The sequence below is a fragment of the Dermacentor andersoni genome, chromosome 2, assembly GCF_023375885.2.
Source record: "Dermacentor andersoni chromosome 2, qqDerAnde1_hic_scaffold, whole genome shotgun sequence".
NCBI classification, from domain to species: domain Eukaryota; kingdom Metazoa; phylum Arthropoda; class Arachnida; order Ixodida; family Ixodidae; genus Dermacentor; species Dermacentor andersoni.
The window spans coordinates 210,025,937-210,052,964 of NC_092815.1; the positions used below are offsets into that span (position 1 = coordinate 210,025,937).

The 27,028-nt window shown below is 43.6% G+C and overlaps 1 long non-coding RNA gene and 1 other non-coding gene across 2 annotated transcripts; both read right to left on the minus strand.

Annotated features, from left to right (window-relative positions):
• Positions 1-568: 568 nt before the first annotated feature.
• On the minus strand, positions 569-752 carry LOC126541040 (U2 spliceosomal RNA). The gene has a single exon (XR_007601618.1). It is a non-coding gene; the product is annotated as a U2 spliceosomal RNA (small nuclear RNA).
• A 15,513-nt stretch (positions 753-16,265) lies between these two features.
• Positions 16,266-23,374, minus strand: LOC126540177 (uncharacterized). The gene is made up of 3 exons (XR_007601480.3): positions 21,880-23,374; positions 20,743-20,823; positions 16,266-18,421 (listed from the first exon to the last, which is right to left on the minus strand). It is a non-coding gene; the product is annotated as an uncharacterized lncRNA (long non-coding RNA).
• Between the last annotated feature and the right edge of the window lie 3,654 nt (positions 23,375-27,028).

The window sequence follows — 27,028 nt, forward strand, 5'->3', positions numbered from 1 at the left end:
ATCATTGCTCTGCCAGGTTAAATATTTGTTTTTTCCACCGTATCGTCGGCAGAAGAGCAATTTCATTTGCTGCAACTCCTGCACATTTTTCTGCGATATCGGTTAAAGTAAACACTTGATAACGCGCATGGAGCGATTTCCCCACTCGAGAAGAAAAAAATTGAGTTCATTTTCTGTGAAAGCAGGCGGCGAAGCCGAAAGACGCGGTTATTTGTTCGTTGTCCTTCATATCCGGCTTTTTTTTTTTTTTTCAGATCGGTATTGGTTTATGCTATAACAATAGGCAAGCTGCAGAACGTGGCGCGAGCCTATCATAACAACTAATGGATTGACCACGCTCTTCAGCAGGCGTAGTATTCTTCTCTTCTGTAGTACTATACCTGAGAGGTAAAACCTCTCAGGTATAGCATACCTATACTACTAATACCATATACTATACTACTATACCAGGTATAGATTAGCAGACCTCTGTCTGCTAATCTGCGAAACCAGGGCTCGGATCAACTCGAAGCACTGAGCATATTACAGTGAAGCTGTTCATGGCTAGGGTTCCGTTCTGCGAGAGCAAAAACCGTGGGCCGATCCCGAAGATGCTGCAATAGCGGGCCGACCCGCGGCAGATGTGAAGCAGGCTTCAATCACTCCACCGTCTTGCAAGAATAAGTTTAACATAGTGCTTGGGTCCAAATAGAACCTGTATCAGATATTAAGCTGATAAGGACAGATACTACACTTTGACCCATGTCGGCCATGTCTACGTTCGCGCCGCCCTCTCTTTGTCGGCGTTCCAAGCGCTTGCGCGTCTGCTTTCCTTTCCTTCCGCTCTCCCGGGGTGGCGGTCCCGCCGAAACGTCACGCACTTCTAGTTCCCTCAGGTTCCACGGACTGGCGGTCCTGTCATCCGCGCGAATCTACATAAAAATCACGGTAAATGAGTTCGTACCTAGCTTTGTTCAAAATTTTGTGTCACCTCTGTGTCGTATGCTAAGAAGAACTTCGTTGGTCATCTACCTTCACCGAGTGGAACGGCTCATGCTTTCTTTTTCTTCATTCCTTTATACTTTATAAATTATCAAAGAATTTCGCGTTTTCTGCGACGTAAATCTTGTAATTAATGGTGTGGGAATATTCGAAACTTTGAAATAACGAATAAGATATATTCAGCTATTCAATTCGGTCCTAGAATCGAGTAGTCACTATTCAAAATACAAACTTTTTTTCTCGAATAGATCTAGAATACTTTGTCGACTGTACACGATCAGAGAAGAAGTTGCAAAACATAGCGTACGAGAGCATGCTACGTCGCCCAGTCAGTCAGACTTTTACGGCTTAACACATTCACTTGCAATAAAATGTTGTCTAGGCATATGACATTCAGCGATGATTATTGTTTGGCATTATTTATATGTGCAGCAAGTGTTTCCTCTCATCGGATATTAAATATGAATACGTTTCACTGCAACATACTTTATATACTAGTGGCGCCATCGGCCGAGACAATTCGAACAATAGAATAGGTGCTTGCTGTTTTTTTTCGCTCGGCCATCATCGCAGTCGGAACGCACTTCTGATTTGGTCATAGAGGTATACACAGATAATAAATGGCCAACAAGGCTGCCTTTTCAAACCTTATATGATGATGTATGACCGCGTATGCTGCAAAGAGCCCTTAATTATGAACAAACTGCTGAATCGTTACAAATGCTCCGTTTGTGCCTTTCATAAAGCTTGATTTCTAATGCGCAGTGTAATAGCAGAAGCTTTCTAATACTGCGAATACGAGGATGTTGAAGTTGTTTGACATTAATGACGACTGTAGTTTTTGGGTAGTCTAGTAAACGATTTCTTTTACTACTACAGCAAATGTTTCATATTAGAGTGTGTGGTATCAATTTCTAGAAGAAGGAATGTGCTTTCTAACGACATTATTTTAAAGCGAACATTTCTTACGACTTCCTTGAAAAAAAAGAGGTTATTCAAAAAAGGATTTGTTACGAAAACGAGAAAACTCCGTAAAGACATCGATGCTGCTCTGCCCAGAGAGAACATTAAAAATTTCGAAATAAACATTTTGAACTAAAAAGGCTATATACTATATTACTGCGAATATAAGCTTTCTATCTGTTTTTTATATTTTATTTATATAAGTTATTTATATACAAAGGAAAATGTTAGCCCTAGTGGCTATTGTCCTCGTGCGTCGGCTCTTACGAACCGCCGCGCGACCCTGGGGAGCGCAATAATTGCGGAACGCCGAGATCCACTCCCGGCCGCGCCTTCTTGCGCAAAACTAGCCTTTGCGCCGCCACTGGCAAGTGGTCCTGCTCAAACGACGTTGACAACGCGCAGATAAGGGCTATGGCCTTTAAAACACGCGGGATATCTTTAGATCTGAGCGCGGCAGCGGCGAAACGGTTCGGAGTAGAAAACGAAACCCGCCGTCGGATACCTGTTGACGTTCCTAGGGCTGTTTGGAGCACTTTCGCCGTCTGTGCTGAAGTTCGATGAATCGAGAAGATCATCTTCCGAGTCTGTGCTGCTACCACGATCGCAAAATTCTGACGCGGATTTATCGGAATCCGTCGAAATTCGCCGTTTCCGAAGGGCATCTGCGCGCGACGTCGAGGCCACGTCGGAAACTACCAGCACTCGTCACGTGACTAAAAGGCGCTTTAACCACGCGGTGAAAAAAAAAAAAAAGCCCAAAAGCGAAACTATAACAATAGTTTCTTTTTTATGCGCTAGATGACGCTAGCTGCCAAAAAAAAAAAAGCCCCAATCGCGGCAAAATTTGAAGTTGAAAGCATCGATAGAGGCTTACTGATGGGTATAGGCGTGGACAGGAAAGCGTTAATGAACCAGGAGGTGGTACATTATTCGCAAAGTATTGGAAAATTATTCGGTTCTATTCACTTCTGGCATTATGCGATTCGTATTTCAATTCGGTCTCAAAAACTACTGTTCGCGCCCTCCTAATCAAAATGAATAGGTGAGTGAGCCCCTAAAAGCTTTCGTGTTCACACAAACGCTATAGGGAGCGTACAGTAAATCCCATAACCTGTCACGCAATTCTCATTCAGGAAGCGCAACAATGCGTTGATCGAAAGCTATCTGTGGAGATGCCGGTGTGCACCAGTGCCCAAGGATCTTCTTCTACAAGTGACGGTTATCCAGTCTGACTAGCAAGATGTTGTTGTTGTTGCCTCAAAACGTAGCTCGTACCCACGAAGGGTGATTGGACACACTCGATGGAATGAAACGTACACCCAACAGCATACCGAAAGGGGTAAAGGCGAACATTCAGAACGATGCATTTGGCAACTAACTGATAGCAGAAGTTTTGAGAGGACCTATATATAAACTAAATAAAAAATGAACTAAGAAACTAAAAAAAAATGAAGTAAGATATCCTACGGTCGGTACCCTAGCAGCGTAACCTTCGAATACTTCGATAAACTTATGCAGAGCAGTAATCATCGAACTATGGCTTGTGCCTAATTGACAGGCACCAAAAGACAAAATGTTTGTTTTCGTAAGTGCTACATAAACACAGTTTACTAGTTGAAAATTTAAGGAATGTTCTGCGGAGAGAAGGAAAGCGGCGGCAAGAAAGAATTAAATGGTCAATAGTTCCAGGTTCATTACACGAGCAGAGTCAGTTACGGATAAGCCAGATACATGAAGGTAAACATGTTAGGCAGGGAACCATACAGAGGAAGCTTGATAACGTCTGAAGAAGGGCGAATTCACTTTTGTGTCTTCTTTGTCGGCCCTCGTGCTCGTTAAAATGAAGAAGAAGTGTGAGTGTAAAATTTGGCTCACTAACTCATCCTGGACAGCCTTGGACTGTGCAACCAGCAGTGACCACTTTCCAATAATGGTTGAAATTGCTTGCCCGATTATGCCATCGTGCTCCCAGGTGCGCGTATTTGTAGAATATAATAAATTTAAATCCGATCTTAAGGTAGATTTGACTCCTTATTCTAAAGAGCAGGAAGACACCAAGGCTATGAAACTTTGTGCGGTAATTAAAAGAACATACAAAAAGGCTGAATTCAGTGTTACATCTGCAAAGCAAACATCTTATAACCCTTGGTGGAATACAGACTGCACGCGAGACCACCGACGCCGACAGGCAGCTTGGAAGCAGCTCCTCTACAACCAGTGCCCCAAAAATTGGTCTGATTACAAGTTTCATGCTGCTGTCTTTAAACGTACAGTTGCTAAAGCTAAAGAGGATTATGACAGGAAACACTATGATTTCCTTTCTAAATCTAAAAACAAAAAATCGTTGTTTAGATATATGAGATATCGGAAAATTCTGCCATCGCCAACTAATATTGATTATGTCAATCTGTCTCCCGATGAAATGAGAAAATTTCTTTAACTCCTTGCTAAAGGCTTGGAGAGTAGATTCACGTCATCGATGTCGTATAATTTGCAAAAAGTAGCCCCATCCTTAGTGTATACTGAAGTTACATTGCCTGAATTAGCTCAAGTGATTCGAAACTTACCTTTGTCAGCCCCTGGTCCTGATGGAATTACCGTTCACATGATGCAAATTTTATTTGATCTATCTCCTGGAGACCTTCTAAACGTTATAAACTATTCCTTACACAAAGCTTGGATACCTTACGATTGGAAAGTAGCTAAAGTAATCCCGATACCTAAAAAACAAGGACTAGGTTATAACATAGAAAACGTCAGACCTATTTCTCTTACTTCTAATATGGTCAAACTCAGAGCGGGTATTACACTGCCGAATTACTATCTGGATGACGGATAACTTAATATTAAGTCCAAATCAAATAGGCTTTAGAGCTAATTGCTAAATATGGTGTGCCCATGCCGATTTAGAGAGCCGCATCCAACTTGCCCAGAAAAGGAGAGAATATTCTGCTTTGATGAAATCAGATATAGCTAAAGCTTATGAAAGCGTCGAACATTCAATTCAATTGGATATTCTGCAGCGTCGTAATTTCCCCAGCTATATAACCGCGTGGGTGGTAGAATTTTTGCGATTAAGAGAATTTTATTGCTTCAAGGACGTATGTTCTTCGTCTAAATTCAGACAAACTCGCGGAGTTCCCCAAGGATCTGTCCTATCCCCAATATTATTTAATATATTAATGAGCTCTATCCCCACTTGTCAGAACGTGCACGTTTACGTGTATGCAGATGACATTGCATTCTTTGCTGCCGACATTGACATTAACACAGTATACCAAAAATTACAAAGATACATGAGCATGCTAGAAGTATGGCTTCAGACAATCTGTATGTCATTAAATGCAAGCAAAAGCGCCATTTTAGAGTTCTCGGTCATGGATCCGGTTTCAATTTCTATAACTTATAAGCAAGAGCCCATTCCACAGGTTGAGTCTCTAAAATATTTGGGAATAACATATAATGGAAAAGTCAACTGGAGCCCACACATAGAGAGTGTAGCGGGTAAGGCACAACGTGCTTTAGGTATTCTGCGCAGAATGAGTAACCGAAAATATGGACTACGTAAGGATTCACTTTTGATGATTTATAAAATTTATATGCGCCCCATATTGGAATTTGTGTGTGTCTTGTTCTCAGGCGGCCCCGCTTATAAAATAAAGCCTCTGGTTCTTTTGGAGCGTGAGGCCCTACGCCTGTGTCTGGGACTCCCCAGGTTTGTGGCTATTAATGTTATCTACCAAGAAGCGCGCCTTCCAATATTGCCCTGCAGATTTCGCATCTTAACAGTTCAAACATTTCTGAAATTTTACAGCTTGCCGCTTAGACGATCTGAATACGCATTCATTATTGATCCAAATTCCTTCTTCCTTGCTCATTGGCCTCGATTTCACACTCCACAGATCATATTTGTACAAAAACAATTAGATAGCCTGAATGTGAACATTCGAGAGGTAATTCCGTCAACCGAATCACATCAGAATATTAAGATAGATTTTGATGACATTTTCCCCCCAAACTCTAAGTTTCAGTTTGCGACATTTTTTAAATAACCTGTTGCAAGATTACCTAGCACACGTGCAAACAAATAACATAACAGTTACAGACGCTTCAGTGAACAACGAAAAGGCAGGCATAGGCATCTTCTCGCTTCCGCTTGGCTGGTCATTCTCCTTGAGACTGCCAGACTTCACACCTGTTTTTGAAGCCGAGCTTTTAGCAATTCTTTTAGCGCTTCGGAAACTCCCGCCGAACTCAATAAGTGCGGTTATTATAACAGATTCCCTTTCGGTCTGTACTTCGCTTACGGCTTCACCCAATTCGCCACCACTAAAGACGTTTCTAACATTAGTTCTTCCACAGTTGAATTCTCTAAAACTATTATGGGTACCTGGACATTGTGGCTTACATTTAAATGAAATGGCAGACGCATTAGCGCGAGCATCCCTGAGTGGACCTATAATGCCTGTTCTTCCTTTGGTGGCTCACATAACAGCAATCAGATATAGAAAATATTCAATTCATAGGGATGTCAGTGAATCAATAACAACTTGGACAGAATATCAGCACCTCAGATTTCCGTGGAAAATCCAGTGGTGTCATCAAGACAATCAGAAGTAGCGATCACGAGATTACGCTGCCGTGTCCCTCCATTAAACCTATATTTACACCGGACTGGTCTGACGCTATCGCCTCTGTGTCCATATTGCCAAGAAACAGAATCACTAGATCATTATTTTTTGGTATGTCGACGATACAAATTGTTAAGAAAAAGACATCTAGAACTTCCGCTCGCAAAATTAGGGTTAATGTTATCACCAGAAATCATACTATCTTTCGGTGCGTCAGGTATAGGGGTCAGCCACAGGGACGTATTTGATGCCGTTTGCAGTTACATACAGTCAACAAAACGAATAACTTTTTAACTTTTGTCTTGTAATTTGTTTGTTTTTGTATGTTTTCTTATCTCTCTTTCGTTATATTTTTTTTTTCGCATCGGATAAGTAGCACTTCAAAAGAATAGGTGAACGTTTCAGCACACAATTCTTGGCCAATCCCACAGTGTGGGTATGAGCCATAACATGAGGCCTTCATCATCATCATCACCACCACCACCACCATCATCATCATCATCATCATCATCATCATCAATTTGGCGCCCGCATCGATTGACGCAACAAAAAGAAGAAGAAGAATCACCTCTGGTAAGCGCTTCGGGAATGTGCACCCTCTCGTGGTATATATTTTGGCTTTTCGGAATTCTGACTGTTCCCCAGAATGAAAACTATCGCTCGTTAGTTACCTCCGCCTCTTAGCTTGCCAAAGCTGGTTCGCGTACTCTTTAGCGACACCGGTATCGTTGATATTTTCTTATAGGGCACTTGCAAGCTAGTTTGAGAACCGGATACGTGTGAAATGTCACTATTAGTACTTTGTTATTGTATAACTTATTGCAGAAATTATTGTGTAATTCGGACATTTTTGTGTGACAGCGTTAACTACTCTTCATTTTTCTAAAAAATATTGTTTATTTTGTAACAAGAACATTGTTGGTGCTGCGCCAGCGCAGCAGCAACAGTGTCAGGAGGCTAATCATCTCCTTTTATCGCGACCTGCGGGCAATGCCTTGTATAGGACAAAAAATGAACGAATAAATGAAATAATAAATAAATAAATAAACAAATAAATAAATAAATAAATAAATAAATAAATAGTTTTTCTAGTTCCCCACGTAAGGGACGGCACTCAGGGAGGTTTAAGCGTAAATTGGTGCACAAAGCGCACTAAAAACAACGAAACTATAGTGACGCATACTCGCATAAGGATAAATTGTACAGCGTGTGGACGTGGCCGTTACAGTAACTATTAGCATTATTAGGTAAGTGTGACTGCGCACAATGTGGATATAAAATACATAGGAGGGAGCGTCACGGGATTAAAACTGAAGCCAGAAGAAATTGGCCCTACACGTGATGGCCCTACACACACACACACACACACACACACACACACACACACACACACACACACACACACACACACACACACACACACACACACACACACACACACACACACACACACGCACACACGCACGCACGCACGCACGCACTCACACACACACACACACACACACACACACACACACACACATACCCACACACCCACACACACGCACGCACGCACGCACGCACGCACACACGCACACACACACACACACACACACGCACACACACACACACACGCACGCACACGCACACGCACACCGTACGCTCAAATAAACACGCAGACTGACGCATAAACGAATGTGCCACGTAGGAGAAAACCACATGCCCAACGACGCCGATAGGCGCCCACAGCAAGCCATTACAAAGCATTGATGAGGTTCTTCTCAAGGTACAACACCTCTTTATCAGTGAGTGCCAGTGATGGAGCGCTTACACGATCAGCAGCTTTCGAAATGCAATATGCCCGAAATATTTCCGTATGTAATGGTCTGGCGAACCGTCTGAGCACTTGCGTGTCATGAAAGCACGGGGAGCATTTACGTGTGCATTTACGGCAGTGGTCGGCCGAGTGGCCAGCGCCTGCCAGAGCGCTTACAACATTCCGCTTCTCCCTAAGCTGGTCAATCAGGCACCTGCCTGTTTGTCCAATATTGCACTTTCCGCAGGGAAGGGGAATTTTGTAAACCACCCCCACATTGCAGTAAAAAACGCGGGTGATACGGTCTTTAGTGCATGTACCTTGACTCCCGGGGTTGTTTACCAGCCTGCACACTCTTGCGAGCTTGAGTGGCGCTGAAAAAACACCCACACCGCACTTGTTCGCCACCTTTTTTAGGCGGTGGGACACACCGTGTAAGTATGGTACGGCTACAGGGCGCCCCTGGGACGTGCGTTATTGCACAGAGCGGCTGCCGGGTCAGCTTTTGCCTCTTTTATGATGCTCTCAGTGACTGCCACCAAGATGTCATGGGGATACACGGCCCTACGTAATGGGCTCGCTTGTTGCTGAACGCCGCAGGAAACCTGGTGCACACGAGATTTAATCAGAGAAGCTTTCAGGCAGTTAGTAACTATACCTCTCTTTACTAACTTCAAGTGGGCTGAATGGTAGTCAAGCAAGGGCTTCTTGCTCCTAGGAGAGTAGATACAACAAGTAGAACTGTCATTTATAGTGATACATATATCTAGGAATTGTAGGCGACCATCTACTGGCAACCCATGTGTGAATTTAAGACCTACTCCACACTTTTCAAAAACACCTTGAACGTTTTTAACAGCATAGCCACTCGCCTCAGGCTTCACACCTTTAAGCACAACAAGAAAGTCATCGACATATCTAAAAATCTTAGATGCAAAAGTATTGTCAAGTAATGAAAAAAAAATTTAATAATCGGGTTTTACTTGCCAGAACCACGATCTCATTATGAGGCATGCCGTACTGGGGGACTCCGGAAATTTGAACCTCCTGGGGTTTTTTAACGTGCACCTCAATCTAAGTACACGGGTGTTTTTGCATTTCATCATCATCAGCTTGGTTACGCCCACTGCAGGGCAAAGGCCTCTCCCATACTTCTCCAACAACCCCGGTCATGTACCTTGTACCGGTCATGTGCATTTCGCCCCCATCGAAATGCGGCCGCCTTGGCCGGGATTCGATACCGCGACCTCGTGCTTGCCAACCCAACACCATAGCCACTAAGCAACCCCGGCGGGTCAAGTAATGATAAAGTACGATTGTCAACAACAGATAAAAACAAATCACTTAAAAGAGGCACTATGCGCGATCCGACGCAGACACCATCTTTTTGGACAAAAGTGTCCTGCTCAAGAACAACAAGGGTACAAGAGAGATAAAATCTTAGCATCTCAGCATGTCAACGAAATTGTCAACAGGAAGGCCAGTGGCATTTTGAAAGTCAACGGGACCAGACTCTTCGATATGCTTTCTGACGGAAATTAAAAGCTCAGCCTGGAAGAGGGAGTAAAAAAGCTCTTCCACGTCAATAGAGAAGAGAGAGAGAGAGTGTGTGTGCGTGCGTACGTGCGTGCGTGCGCGCGCGCGCGTGTGTGTGTGTGTGTGTGTGTGTGTGTGTGTGTGTGTGTGTGTGTGTGTGTGTGTCTGTGTGTGTGTGTGTGTGTGTGTGTGTGCGTGCGCGCGTGTGTGTGTGTGTGTGTGTGTGTGTGTGTGTGTGTGTGTGTGTGTGTGTGTGTGTGTGTGTGAGAGGAAGTGTGTGTTATTTTTCTAGTGCTATATCTAGGCTATTTTTCTGGTGTTTAACATTGAAGTCTTGCAACTCTTACTCTACGTAAGACAAGGCAATAAGGCTGGTCTTTAGGCATTCCAAGAATTATACATAACTTACATACTTACACTTACACTTACATAACTTACATAACTTCCATAACCTGTTTAGCGAAATTACAGTAACTGATATATTGCGTATTCTTGCACAAGATATTAGCAGGAAGCCTCGCATAAGCTTAGAACCAAAGGAAGTAAGCAAAAATGAATTGAGTATTCAAAATAAGCACATAACGTTACAGGTACGTACAAATTTTCAGTTTCATAATGAATAATAAGGCTCCTTTCTTCTAAAACCTACTGCCCCCCCCCCCCCCTTAATCAAGAGAGAAAATATCAAGAGAAGAGAGGCAGAATGGACCTGCTTGGCAGAATGCTAGACTTTAATAGATGTATGGCAAAACTTGATTAGGTCAAGTAGTCTAGGTGATTATTTGACGCTGTATCGAAGGGAATGCCAATGTAAATTACTATTATCATGATCACCGCAGTCGTCGCCGTCGTGCTGAACACGCGGGCTACATATTGACACGTGTACTTATATTTATCGGGCGACCACGTTTCGCCGCCTAACAAATCTTATCGCACAGCGCGGGACGCGCGTGCATGTATCCGAAGTTTCTGGAAAGTTATCGATGCTTCTAACCGCTGTCTGTTGTCGCCGAACCTTGTGTTATCTGATTTCATAGCGTGACGCGAATGGTGTAGAACTTTTTCACAGTATTGCTACTGTGTTCTTGAACGTCAACACCACGTGACAATGTACAGGGTGTTCCAACTATCATGGACCAAGATTTCAATATATGCTAATATCACGTAGCTGGACAGAACCAACGTAATGTTGTCTGCCGTCGCTTGGAGATACTCAGATTTTCTTTGGCATTCCCTCTAATTACATAATTAGTCTTAATTGCTCAACTTCTGAAATCTTATAGTTAGATGAAAAGTGCCAATGAGAAAATTCTAGAGCAACATCAAAGTCACCCGATACAGCTTTCTGTTGCTCAATGCGTGCTATATATCTTGCACAATCTTTCTGCTTATATTCACCCACTCCTTTCTGTAATGCCTTCGGGCCTTCAAGGTATCTTAAATAAAATAAATAAATTAAGAAATATAACAGTGCTTTTCTGAGTGTGAAAGAAGCCCGCGAATACACGCAAGGAGCATTGAGGGAGTATATATTACGCCATATATACTCTGCCATACGAAATTTATAGCGTCACCGCGAGGTACACAGGCGAATGGCGCTTCGTGCTCTTTTAGCTTGGCACACGGCCCTGCAAAATGCGCCGAAGGTATTCAGCAGGCGCTTAGCTATTGCGTTCGCTTACACTGATCGTGGCAATAAATAAGTCTTAGGCTTCGTTTAATTTTCTCACTATACCGTAAAAGCGTACTTTCACCCTTTGCACTCGTTTGCCATTGCATGCGTGTGCATGTGTGTGTACTTGTTCAGGTGAGCGTCTGCTTGCGCGTGCGTCTTCGTGCGCGTGTATTCGTGTGTAAGCCTGCGTGCCAAGAGGCACTTGTTACTGCACCGTGGTTTAGCGCACGGCGTGGTCATGCAGGAAAGGTGTCGACGCAGGGGAGTTTCATCGAGACTGGCTTCGGACGTCCAGCGATGACGAGCGTGGTGCTGCGCTATATGCGAGAGCGCGTAGCGGCGTTCGCGCACTTCATCCGCGGACGTTGGGTTTCGGCGACTACCACGTCGAGCGAGCACGTCGACGACGAAGCCCCCGTAGGTGGCTACACGTTGAAAAATCATGCGTCTACGCATGTCGCGCAAGCTCTGGCACTGTAGCCGTCGCACAAAGTTAAACCGTGTTACAAAGGTTTATTGGCAAGGTATAGTGAGAAGCTGCGAATGCGACCAGGTACATCATATAAACGCAACTCCAACCCGTGAGTACGCTTTAGGCGCGATAACGCTTACAAAGTTGCGCATTTGGATATTTTTAATACTTTACGCGACGCCTTAAGCTGGCACGAGTTGGAGTAAGATTAACAGGAGTGTTACAGGAGGGATTAACAGTAGGTAACTATGATGTCAGGTGACCTGTCACATTCACGACACGACTCTCGGCGGTAAACTGTAAATTGTAAACAGTAAACTGTAAATATTCTAAAGCATCAGACCTAACGGCACACAATGAAAAAGGATCAAAGCCTGCATAGCTGTTGCTATTATTTATGGTAAATAGAACTTGTTACTATTAAAATATGAAAATCTTCACCTTCTTAAATGTTACCGTGTTTCGGAGGCCCGCAGACTTTATAGCATCGTTTATGACTAGGGCCTCGTGTTTTCGGCGAAAAAAACCCGATAAACACTTTAGCGGCATCGAAAAGATCCATCGTCGCACTCAAATTCGGCCAGGAGAAAACATGCACTGTTTAAATTAGCACAAGCCAGGCGGTATGTCGCAAGGATGGCAGGTACCACTTACTGGCATTGATGCGATGTTCGAGGTCAATCTATTATTCAAAGCAACCAAGGTTACATTTAGTTTGTATAAAGTGTTTCTTCGCTCTGCTTGAAGAAATACGACGTTACCGTGCTAAAAATTTCTTGCATTGCTTCTAAAGCATTCCAAAACCCGTTTGTAAACAAGTTACAAGAAGCACCACATCGTAAATAATGGTTACGTACAATGTGTGATGCACTTTTCTAGTACAGAGCAAGCAATTGGTTTCGGTAACCATGAACATTAAATGGTGGAGTATTCATTTCAGATGCCTTGGGTGCATGTATGATTCATGCACTAGCCAAACATTGCCTTATATTAAGATCATACATCATGTTACTGCAACTGGCAATGCACCTAAGAAGCTGCGCACTGCATGTAACTTCACTCTGGGCATTGGTATGGTTTATGCCGCATAGGTGAGTGCCGACTATCTTCGGAATTTGAACCATGGTCGACTTCAGTGAGCGTTTACTAAGCCTATCACCTTGTGCGGATGAAGAGCCATTATGCAACGATAACGATTACGGTTAAACCAGCACTTGACGGTTCTGGTCATGCCGCGTTGCTTTAGCTACACTCTAAAAACTAAGGGAGTGCCGGGCACTCTCTTTGAGGGAGTAGCTGCTTGTCCCATATTTCACTCTCTTTTCGAGAGTAGATCGACCCTCTTTGAGAGAGAGTAGGTCAACTCCTCCTGACAGAGTTTTGTTACTCCACCGCAAGGGATTGCTAGTACTCTTCCGCAGAGTGATAATACTCTTCCCACAGGGAGTGCTAGTACTCTTCCGCAGAGTGCTAATACTCTCCCCGCAGGGTTAATAGTACACCGCCAGACCGAGTACTTCTACTCCCCCAAACAGAGTACTTGTACTCCTTCAGAACAGAGTGCTAGTACTCTTCCCAGTACCCTCTTAGCCAAGTCCCGGTCACGCATGCAGGCAGGAAATCAGATCAAATTAGGGCCGCTGATATACTGTTCCCTAGGCGGCTCCTCAGAGACACTGGCCCGATTCCAAGCAGCCTTCAGAATAGGCGTGAGCAAAGTTATGCAGGATTTTAAAGTCATTTTTTCCTGGCTATTTGCTGCCTACCGCGAGGCGTGACTGCTCTGAAGCGGCCTATGTGTATGCGTCACGAACGCCACTGAGGAGAAAAAAAAGCGAATTAACATTTAATGTGCAAATATCTTCGCAAATGTCACAATCAGGAGTCACATAATCTAATTAGAATACAATTGTCAAGGAAATCACATACTTATCAAGAATCACAATGCTCTATACATTATGCGAATTCGAACCCGCGTACACTCGCATTTATACAATTCAATACACACATCATAACCATTACACCACAGCGCCGCCACGCCCAGACGTGTTCATTTAGAGGTTATATATATACCAAACGTATTTGATGAATCGGCTGTGGTGGGTGGGGTTTCTCTGCAGTGTGCTGTGCTGTTGTGTGCTGGAATACGTGTGCGTTTGCATCATTTCCATTCCTTGCTACGACTAACGAAGGAAGACAACGTAGACGACAACGTGAGAACTATTCACGGCTTGTCGTCACCGCAGGAAAATAACAAATGTGCCGTTCAGCTCATGATCGAGTGCTTCTCCAGTCCATGTTCTCCAAAATACGCGGATACAAAGTATTGCGCCAACCATCCACGTATGTGAATTTAATTCGCGCGTACACTGGTGAGCAACTGCGACGCCAGTACCAGGCATTTCGACGTGCCTCACGCTGCCGTGTAGGCGTTCTTTTCAAGTGCATTAGTTTAGAGTTTGGTTCAGTCCGCTGTGAGCTGTTGTCCTGCATTAGCAGCGGATCGTTAGCGTTTTGAAGCGCATGCATTCCAGCATTTGGAGACTGCTTATGCCGATAGCCGCGTCAAATGCATTGGCACGCATGTTTAAATGACTAATGTGTCCACTTGTTACGCGTGCACTGCTCGTATCCTGTGGCAGCGCTCGTTCTAAAAGCTTCGAAGACCACCTACACTCATGCGTGTGTTCACTTTATATATGCACAGGATGGACTTGCCGGCTAGTTGGTTGAGCATTTTAGAAGAAACAGCGCAACACAAGGACGACGCAAAAACATGCCACACCACGAAGCGCTGGTGTGGTTGATGCTTTTTTTCGTCCTTGTGTTTGCGCTTTTTCTTCTTCCACGATACACGCACACCACAGGTACGCGAAAGTTTAGGAGCATAAGTGGTTAACTAACTCTGTTTTCCCCGTTTTCTCTCAGTGTCAATGGCATAGTGCGTTGCCCGGAATTGTGCACGCTTACCCCCATATGCAGAAATGCATCATAACTTGAAGCCCATGCTTGACTTGATCTAAACGACGCAAGTCGTGAACGCACCAAAAGAAAGGCAGTGAGCGTCTTGGGGGACGTTCGCACCAGGCGTCGTTTATATCAAGTCAAGCATGAGCTTTGTATTAAGATACATTTCTGAATACGGGGCCTAGACATCTGCTTCTTCCAGAAAATGTCGAAGAAACGCCCGCCAAAACCAGGCACATTCGTAAACTTAACTAGGCAATACGAAGCTCCATAGAAAAAAAAGAAGAGTGGTATTAAAAGCTTTCAGTATTTTTCTTTACTCCAAAATAGTTGCGCTCTCGTGGCTTTACTGTACAGAGATAGTGCAGCGTTAGCTAGAAAGCATGATTTTCCTAACTCCAGAGCGACAGACACAATAAAAAGAAATTAGAAATGACTATTGCTTATTTGATAGTGAAAAAAGCCGAGGCAACAGATGACATCACATACACTGTCAAACCAAACAGTATTCAAAAACTGCAAATGTTGCAGGTCCAAGTAAATTGTGCTATTGCACAAAAACTTGGAGCGCTTTCTTGAAGTGCTTCCTTGTGTGCGTTTAGTGGTGAGCGGTGAAAGGCAAATTAGCAGTCTTTCAAATGTTTGAAATCACTGAAATGCGATTTGTTTTGTTTTCTTTTGTTTGCATTAAAGTTAACGGTGTTCTTGAACAAGTTATTGCCTGTCCAAACTACTACACACATTGCACGAGGTCCTTGAAGTTACTGTGTCAGGGCCTCGAAAGTCCTTGAAAACCATTGAATTTTTTTCGTCAATATTGCTACGAACCCAGTAGAACAACTGTCATGGAGTAAGAACCTTGGCTGAACAGGGGCTTATACGCAGAGCACAGGAAGACTAGAAATGCAGTAGTAGGCATGGAGGGCCCTGAAATAAATGTGCATCTGCTCGTCTGCCTTATGTTTCTGCATTGACCGTCACGTTTTCAATAGAAGTGCACTTCCCATTCTACTCCAATAAACGCAACATTACCAACTCCAGTGTGGGGCAGTCCTTCAGTCAGTGCAGAACTTTTTCTGTACATCCAAGTCAGCTCTGTCATTTTTCCAGCATTGTAGTACAAGATTTATTAAACTGGTTTAGCAGAATATGAGCAGTATACTCTTAAATTAGCTGTTTATTTGTATGCACAAGTTCAGGTCCTCAGTTTGGTTGCATGACAAATTGCCATACCTCAATAGATACAAGAAACAATTTTATTACAGTTTAATAAAATCCAAACAGTAATAATCACAACAATATAATGACATACATTTCTTTTGGTACGTATACAGCCCATGTCTTGGCAGTGTATAAATTCAACTATACACCGCAAGTACTGTGTCCTGACCACTATTATTCACATGTGTAAAACCATCACAGCAATTCAACAAATATCACAGTAATTAGTGACATACACTTTGTAACTGCTTTACATGAGCATAATGTATACAAATGGTCCCTGTGTACCTACACATGACTAGTGCCACCCGAGTACTATTACTCACAGGTGTAAAACCAACAAAGCAGTTCTTTAAAAAATATCACAGCGCTTAGTGACGTACATGCTGTAACTCCCTTGTAGAAACTTAATACAAACACGTGAGGACACAGAAAGCTAGCAGTGGGCATACATGGGAATACCACCGCCTCAATACGAATTCACAAGTGTAAAACCAACCAAGCAGTTCTTTAAAGAATATCACAATGCTTAGTGACATACATTTTCTAACTAGCTTATATAAGCTTTATACAAACATGAGAACATACACAAAGCTAGCAGTGCACCCGCATAGAAGTGCGGCCATCTGAACACGATTATTTGCAAGTGTAAGCTCAACAGAACAGTTCGTTATAGTGACGCACATTTTGTAACTGCCTTATACAAGCTTAGTGCAAGCACAAGAATGCAGAAAAATATAAATTAAAAACTTGCTCTATGCATACACAAACAGATCAACACAAATGGTAAACACCGCTTTGAAGACAAATGTGACTGTGGCAAAGCGCAGTGCTGTGCCGGTTGAAATTGCCACCCACAAAAGTATTGAGCAATGCTTAAACCACAGGCAATAAAGTGCTGAAAGGCTGCGTCTCTAACGTAACTATTTTAATTCAAATTTCTTGAATATAGGGCTCGCTTGCAGATAAGGCATCTGATCCAACTGACCTGATTTTACACCTGCTACATGCATACAATGCACTCAGATATAACTGGTAATAATAATTATAAAAGGCATTTAAAAACTTGATAGTATGATGAAGATGCATGACTAGAAAAGTTCTGTCCCCCTCGTACTTGTTAAAAAGGTGTAAGTACGACACATGTTCTTTTTTTTCCTCAATTTTTGCATTAATGGACAGCCGGGAACCTCGAACCGACACAAAAAAAAAAGATACTGCTATGTTAATAGTGTTATGAATAATTTTTTGTGAAAGCTTTTTTACAGACAAGTTGCAGTCTCGTTTCTGGAGGTTGAGCTGTATCTTGCAAAATAACTTGAAAAGTGGTCACATGGGAGCATGACACTATATCATAATGTTAGTTTCAGTTGACTCTCTTGCCCTACAAGTCGCTGCTCACTGTGGCCAGTGATGCAACAGCAGTGTCTGTGTGATTTTCATCACACTTCTGTCCTATGCCATTCTTACCAGAGTTGGCGGCACATAAATACCGAAATTTCGATAGTCTTGTTTTCTCAGGTGGTTGCTTTTGATTTGCTCAATATCAGTTGGCACTTCAGCTGCATCAAACTTCTTTTTTACCTCTTCAACAACAACATCAACAACAATCTTATGACACCTGTGTTGTCCTTCTAGTTGCCTACAAAGACCAGTCAATCTAGCAACAACACTGACAGTCTCTACTATCTTGTAATGGGGGAGAGGTGTGTCCCACCATGTGGTCCACATTGTTGTCACTATGTGGGCTGGCTGGGGAGGCAACAACTGTAATATGTTTGCATTTGCATATATTAAAGTGATGCTTGTACTGTGTTATAACACCTAACTTAGTCTTGCACTTGCTGCACAATAACACTGGCTCACAGTCGTGGTGAAAAGCTTTTGTATGTTGAGCAAATGAGTTGTATCCACTACAAAAAAAGTCAGTGATAGCACACATGTTGCTCTACCAGGCCTGGTGTGGTTCCTTCTGACACTGCTGCTGATGCTGACGCGCTGCTGCTTGCCTCGTACACTGTTGCAGCTGCAGTAGACATGGCAGTCTCTGTATCTATTGCTGCCGTGTCATCTGTCATGGTAACTTCCAAGTGGTATCGGGTTCACTTCTGCAACAGAGATGTTTGCCCCTTGAGGGCTCTCATGATCAGGGCCAATAATTTCGTAGGCATTGTCTCCTGCACCGAAGAACCAATAAGAACAGCATGAATAAACATAGCTCTAAAAAGTACGGACATCAAGACTTAACCACAAGCTTTGCACATAAGTGACTGGGCTTAATGAATAATACTTGCAGGAGGAGTTACACAATTGTTTGTGTATATTACAGTAAAGCCTCATCAGAAGACATTCAAGAGGCACGGGAAACATGTCTCTCGAAACCAAAAATTTTGAGACACTGAGGAGCCAGACTAGATCACTTTATTATGCATCATCACTAAAGTATGTTTTGATATATCTGAAGAAATAAACGCTCAGGGTGGCTTAAAGGGCCCCTAAACCACTTCTCAACATTTTTTGAACATTTCAAGTAAACACGCGTATCGAAATCAGAATGCAGTCACGATTGATGAAGCCAAATACCAGAGTGCGTAGCACTGCCGGAGCACCACAATATGAAGAAAATGACCCCGTGCGCCTCTCTGGACCTATCCTGCGCCCCCCAGTTTGTCCTGACGTCACCAGGCTGTCTCTGATGATGTCACCAGTTTCCGGTGCTGTCGATTGGTCGAACGAAAGTGTACGACTGCCGGCAAGGCCTGCAAGGAAATACACACACACCTTCTTCCTCGTCGCGTTGCGCGCGATGCCATTGTGGGCAGCCAATGGGGGCAAAGAACAGAAACGCCAACAGAAGGGTCACCCTATGAGGCTCTTCAACACGAGTCACCATACAGTTCCGTTGTATTAGCGCCACCCCTCGCAGGACGACGCGCCAGCGCGGCAGCAACAGAGCTCGTTGGTGTTGGCCTGTCCCGTAACATTTGGAGGTGTACTAGGCAAGGAAAAGATGATACTGTCCATATGGCGTGTACCAGATGAAAGAGTAAAATGAGTGGGGACTACTTTTCGATAATCAAACACACGTAGCTCCACTGTTACTGCACCGTTTCGAAAAATTCTCGTGGCTACCTGTTCATTGCCTTATTGTGTAGAACTGCAACACCGCAACTAAATTTCAACCTCGGTGGTTTAGGGGCCCTTTAAAGAAGACATTCACAGCTTTTTAGTGACTGTAGATTGTGTTAGCTTCCTTCCCAACTTCTGGAATTTAAACACTTCACTTTGCAAGCCTTGTTGCTTGCAGTACCTTTGAGGTGCTCTTAGACGCTCGTCAGCTTCAACTGCCGACACTTTCTGCCCTGCACTGTCCTCGTTGCCCTCCTTTCCTGGTTCATGCTAAAAGAGACATGCACGATTGACTTGTGTAAGGATTGCGTGATCTTTATGCCCTTCGGAGCACACAAGGTGCACAAAGTGAATATGTCTGGGTTGTGTCCCTTCGAAGTAGTGAATACTTAAAAAGTCATCCTTAGTAACAAAGGTGTCTCTAGTATACAGTATTGTTAACGTGGCAAACATCGGAAAACCAACCAAACCATTTTCAGATGTCTCTTACAACCAAGTGCATCTTGTAATGAGATTCTACTGTACTGAATATTTTTCAACTATGGATCATCTGCATGTACATATAGTCACAAAGACATGTTGTGTGGAATGGCGAATCGGGAAACAGTTCGTACTCTTACTTTTTGTCCCTAACATAAGCAGCTGATAACAATATGATAAAAAAGCAGGCAATGAGGCTAGAATGGAACATAATCCTTCAGCTCTAAACAGTTTTTCGGGCCCACATCATTCCCTCACATGACATAAGGAAACAACTTGACTGCAGTAATGGCTGCATGTGATCTGAGTTGATTGAAACAAACTATACATAAGGTTGTCCTGTATGTAATTTTATCAGAGTGCTTTTTAGATGTCCTGCTGGTGATCCTGGCTGCGCGATGCTTCTCATGCTTTTTGGCACGATTCCTTTTTTTCCACTCCACTTTTTTTTTCAGATTTTCTCCCCTTTCCCTTTCCCCTTGTGTAAAATAGCACACTTGAAGTATCAAATCTGTTAAGCTAACGTGTGTATCAAACCTGTTAACATGTGTGCTTCTCTGTGGTCTGTGTTGTATTTTTGCGCTGCACAATTCAATTCAAGATGAAAGATGGAACGTCCCTGCCTTTAGTTTAATTGTGTGTGTGTGTGTGTATGTGTGTGTATATGTCTCTCTCATGTTTTGAAATATATGTACATTCAGGAGTGGCTGCATGCCCTTCTCTCCTGCTCCAGTGACGAAAAGGAGAGCCTGTTTATGTACCATAGTAAAAAATTCAAAGGTTTTCGCTGTGCCCATTACATCCCTTATCATATGGATCTGTCACAATACAGAGTAGCAGTGGTCCATAATACTAGCCCATCCCAACATAATTATAAATTAACACATACCGACATGCTGCGAAACAGCTGTTGCAAAGCCGCTGGTGAAGGCAATTTCTGCAGCACTGCAGTGGTACAGCCGAGTTCCACCTGTATAGTGACAAATCCATATGCGTGTTAGCAACTCAGTAGTTGCTGATAGTTTCATAAGCTTTACACTACACAATAAAGTAATCTAGACAACTTCGTTGGAACAAATGCACATAATTAGGACACCACTTAAACACTAACACGATTAATTGCCCCCAATCTCTCACTCACTAAGGGATAATACTACTGAAACATCGGTGGAGAGCTCAGATTAACACAGCCCATAAAGGACAAGCGTTCTTTGAGGAAAACAGCTATAACAGCGGTTAGTTTTCTTGATCATTTTATGTGGTAGCTTTGATTTAAATGTCATGCAGTACTATAAAATACGAAGTGCCACATTTCTAGCAGCAGAAGGCGTCGTCAGGCTCATGGTACAACAGATTTTTGCACTGTTTGTCAGTGAGCCGACACATACAAAGAAAACCGAATTCACACATACATATACAGTGTCAAGTGCACTTCTCCTTCTGAAAACGCAGCCACCAGTTCCAATGTTGCTGAAAGGAAAGGTTATATAAAGTGCGAGACTGCATGGAACTGCCACTTATGACTGTAAATGTATGGTCTGCTGATTGCAGAGGTAGTCACATGCTATTTCTAGTCTCTTTTAGAAGCATTACTAAAGAATAAATTAAAATCTATTCATAAGTCACGAATTTCATGCATGCACAGTTTGGCTAAATAACCTGTGAGAAAAAGACATGTTTACCTGGAATAGCAACCTTTTTTTCCTGCTGCAAAACTTTCCTTCGAATTAATGAAATAACTTTACAGCGTCATAATGCGTTTCTCGCAACTACTTGCCGGCAGTGGCGAGTTAGTGTTTATATCCGACTCATTGGGCGACAATACTGCCAAACACAAATGCTTCACGAACACGAGAACACATCCCTCGCAGAGAATAGCAACCATATATGCCTCTGTGAGACATGATCGCACCTTTGTGGTCAAAATGTACATTAGAACGACATCACCATCTCATTAAAAAAAAAAGCCTCCGTACAAGGCAGCCGCCAACTGCATAATGTGAAATTGCAACTGATGTCCACTTACTGGTGGCCTGTGTTTGAGTCACTTTTGGCAGTTGACTGGGTGCTGAGAAATGCACGTCCTGGGTTGTCCCTGCAAAACATACAGGGTTATGTCAAATGTTGAAAATATATATATGCCGGCATTTCACCAGTCGCAAAACAAACGAGTAAACTAATAAACAACTGTAATGTAAACAGAGTACACATCATAAGATAGGCTGTCAACTGTTATTGCATTACGCAAAATACCTAATGCATAGGAAAGACTATATGTATACACACGAAGCTGACACACAATTTAATTCGCTCTAGGTTTTTCCGTGCAGTATATTCAAATTATTATGTCTCGTGGTTAGAGCAAAATTAGTGTAAATTACGAACTAAATTATCTACCCTGGAAACTTTTCTTCAATATGCACCTGTGCGCGCTTCGAACGAGTAGCGTTGTAAAATTTACGTACATGGCATTTAACATAGTTGCTGAACACGGATTTCCTTTGCCCTGTGTCGTGTACAGTGAGCTACATATATCTGCCCCCCCCCCCTTTTTTTTGTACTAGCCATACTGCGTGCCACTGCACCTATATGCACGTCAATAAACCTCACGACACAGAAATAAAAAAAGCGCCAATCACCCATGCCTGCATGTTGTAGTGGGCCTAACCTAACCAAGCATGGGCTGTTGCTTTTTATAGTAAACAAAGGCACCGTGCTCATTGCAAGTATGTATCATGTCGCTAAGCAAATATGCAATTTCATTGTACCACTATTTTTTTATCACATGGATATATCTGTTGAGAGGCAAGACAAAAAGCAGTCACTTCTCAGAACTAATCAGCTTTCTTAAAACACATTTTTAACTTTTCAATGACACTTGCTGCTATGTGTTTGTCTCCAGAGAGCATACTTGATTTGACTTTCCAATCAGAGACATTACATAAATATACCATGTTAAGATGACTGCCTGGAGCACGTGAGAATTTTCATCTTCGTGTAACATACTGTATCTTGATTTTGTTGACATTTGGTCAAATGGTACACCCAATATACCCACATACTAGTTTTCTTGTCCAAATAACATGCCAATGTATTTAGATTTTTTGGCATTGGCTCCTCTGCACTACGTGAAGTCGCGCTGCACTGGCTCTTTCACATCCTCGTGTCCTTGCAGCTGCCTTCTTGCGTTATGTAAAGCGGGTGCCTGAAAAATATCGTATGCAAAAGTCAACACAAGGGCATGGTGCAAAACAACATCAAGACAGTCAAGGCCATGGCAATAAAAAAGTCTTAGCTCTTAGTCTTCCTAGTGAAATGCATGCAAAACATCCAAATGACTGCAACAGTCAACTGCTAAACTAACTTCAATTTTTAGATTAAAGCAAGAAAACAAAGAAACCACAGTTCATCCTTGTTTTTCATGAATGTTAGAATACTCCTGCTAATGAATAGAATATTGGTCATTTTCAGACGTCATAGGTCTGTCATGAGTCTGGTGTATCGCAAACACCACTTGTGACACATCCTAAGCACGTGCCCAGTGTGCCCCCCCCCCCCCCCGCACCATCCCTGGTTGTGCCACTGCTGAAGCCATAATTTGAGGATTATAGCTGCAAACATGATGCTCAGTAGGGATGAAAATATTGTCCTTCAGCTCAATGGATATATGGATGTGCCTATAAAAAAGGGCAACAAGGCTTGTTATGGCAAGCTTACCCACATTTCAATACTAACAAGTTCACTGCGGCCTGCATCTAAGCTTACTAAAAGGCATGAACTTATTTTCATGCATGAGGTGCGCAGTGGAGTTCATTTTTGACAGACCCGACTACTGCTGCAGTTTGAAATCTAGCATTTTAGATTCTTGTAGGCATTTAAAAGTTGCAGTTAAACCGCAGTTATTAGTTTATTACACCAACCTATTGTTCTGTGTACGACAGACTGGTAACACGGAATTAAAGCAACATTTTATTTTGATATTTTATTTCTCTACTAAAAATATTCAAGCGATAAACACATCTTGATCTGCCATGCTATAGCAAAATGCACACATTACGCTTGTAACCCCCAGAGGAAGGCTGATTTAGCTGTTCATATGACATAACTCTGACACGCCAACTCATATTAGCAAATGCACAGGCATGTCCAAAACAATAAGCGTATGCAAAGCGCCCCTGCAATTGTAATTCCACACAGCAGCAGTTATATTCGATGCCGATGCGTAACTAGCTGCTCGACAATTCACCGAGTTCGTAGACATAAGCATCCTTTCAGTTTCGCACCGTGCACGAAAACCGCAACAGGAGACAAAACCAGACCTGTAATCACACCATTTCAACATGAGCAAAAACAGTTCAGTCTTAGGGATAAACACTCTGAGAGCGATTTAGTGCGCGACGGCGACGAGCGACAAAACGGGCCGTCGCTTGAACAGATGGCTCGGTTCTGGAAATCTAGAAATCGTCGCTCGTCGCCCAGAAGTGCTATGAGCGACTAGCCAATAGCGCGAAGCCGGAACTGGATGTATGTACATACATCGCTCAAATACTACCGATTGTCGCGCGGAACGAGCAAATGATTCAATTTTTATACGTGCAAGGATAAGAACGTACTGCAAGACCTCCGGAAATATTTTATGCTACTTTTTATAGTAAAATACATCAACGTAAATTACTAAAGCACGCGTCACGCGTGACTGCAGCCCTCATGCCGGCAACACCGGGGAGGCGTCGCTCAAAATCGTCGCTCGCACGGAGTACGACTTGTAGGCGACGAGCGAACGCGACAGCCATCTCCGTCGCGTCGCTTGTAGCTGCCGCGCGCAAGATCGCTTATATGGGGTTTATACTTTTTTCAGCATAAAACATGGATTCCTCATGCGCTTTCAGTAAGTTCAAGATAACGCGCCCAACTGACCTCTTGCAGCATGCAGCTGAATGCCTGCGACAAAGTTTCTAACTAGCACTGGTGCTGCACGTAACTTCAGTGGTCGCCGATTCCCCCTGCGCGAGACACCGTCAAGCGCGCGGTTTATTTATAAAAAAAAAGCATGCTGCCAGCAAAATGACGCCTTCTGTTATGTGGTTCCTTAGTTCAACAGCGTTCCGTACACAGTAGACTGCCAAACTGAATAAATTCAAACACACAAAACGCACGCTAATCACGCTCCGCATAGGCTCGGAATCACGGGCTGGTGAACTAACCATTTTAAGCGTCCTCTCGCCTGGCGTCTTATTGAACATACCATAGTTCTGGCAGCGTTTGCGATTTTTAAAGCTCTTACGGACAACGGCAAAGTGATAAAATCACATGCAGTTATCGCGACGACTGGCTTTTTCGATTGACATCGAGAGACAGCGCGTACGCCTAGTCCTTTGTCAATCGCGTCGGCTAAGCGCAGCGACGACTTCCTGGCGATAGCATGACACATACGAAGAATGTGCACCTAAGTTAGAATTCACTTACCGTGGAGGATTTGTTGTTATATCCAAGGCATGACGAACGACTGTCGTGTTTTCGTGGCGACGCGAGATGGCTGGCACACGATCTCCCTTGGCTGGCCTTCGCTGTTGCTCGGTGGACGCTATGGTGGACGGATCAGGTTTCTCCGCTGCTGTGTTGTTCCGCGATCTTGAGCGCGCGCGCGCGCGGTGGAGCCACTCCGAGTGAAAAAGTAGAGCGCTCGCTACGCGTTCCTTTGAACTGCGGCGGCCTGTTCTCTTAGAAGCAAAACGATGTGTTCTTTGCTCAGCGTGCATGAATGATACATTGCCATGTTCGGGGCCAGCCACCTACAGTTGAAGCAGAAGATTAAGCTACGTTTTGTTTTCTATCGCCGCAAGAGTCTCTCTTTTCTATTGTCGCAAGAGTCTTTTCACTCTCTCTCTCTGAAGGGGAGAGTGAAAAGCACTCTCTCCTTGGTGACAGAGTGAACAATGCATTTCACTCTCCTCGACATTTTGCGAGAGTAAAACGACGCTTTGAAGAGTGAACCGGCAGCTTCACTCCTGCGATACCCTTCCTAGTTTTTAGAGTGTATGAAGCAGTTTCTGCTTGAGCAGTTTCTTCGTACAGAATTGTGTTTCTGTCACTGGTTTTAGGGCGGAACCTGAATGGCCTGGCAAATTTTATGGCTGATCCTGGCATCACTGCTCAGCCAATGGTAATGGTTTAGCTTGAAACGGCCAATTTTTATTCTATAATTAGCCAGTATTGTCATTAGCACAGCAAAGTCAAGCTGTGAGATCTCTCAAGCTGGCTCGGCTCTCTGTCAGAGGTGAAGTGAAAGTGCACTGCGTTTTTGTGGGTGGATCTTGTCCGTACAGTTAGGTTGCCACGGACTATAGGGATCAGTCTGCTAACTGCATTTTCTCAGTGGTGATTAATCACTGACGCTGCTTGCGTGTTCTCACCAACGGACTGGTCGTATGTGGCTGTTTCGAAGCCCCCGCGCAGGTGGTGTTGGCAGCTGGACCACGTCATCAGCTTTCACCGGCGTAGTCTCCTGAACTCCTTGTTAATCTCCAACGTGGAGACGGTGAAGCTGGACTTGTGAAACGAAAATTAAGGATTGGAAGCGAAAAAAAGAAAGAAGAAACACGCAAAGAATTGTTCTCGATTCGTGTGAGCTGTACCTCTCATTTTATAATGATCGATAAGTACGCTTAGAAGCGGAAGCGAAATTTTGCATTTCGATGGGGGCGAAACGCAAAAAAGAAACGTCCGTGTACCGTGCATTTGATGCACGTTAAAGCACCCCAGGTAGTCGAAATTAATCCCGAGTTCACTACGGCATGCTTCATAACGGTTTCGTGTTTTGCTAGTAAGACTCCAGAATTTCGTTTCCTTTTTCCAAGTGAAGCTTGTATTGGCTCACAAGTGGCGTTGTCGTGGTCACGCAAAAAAAAAAAAACAGTTCGCAGAGCAGTACAGCTGCGGGAAAGGGCGGTTTGATGAGTCGACAGCTGCACCTGCGCCGGAGCGTGGCTCAGCTGCATAGGCGCGCGCTCACGCCACGAGCGCAACCAATCAGAGCCGTTTCGCTTCCGCCGGCGAGGGAAAGGGCGTCGCGCGCGCTGCGCCGGCTTCGTTTGCGTGTTGCTTCGCTAAGTTTAGTCTCGGAAAACGAATGGGACGGCCACGCGTTGTGCGTTACCGCGAGGAAAGGGCAGCGT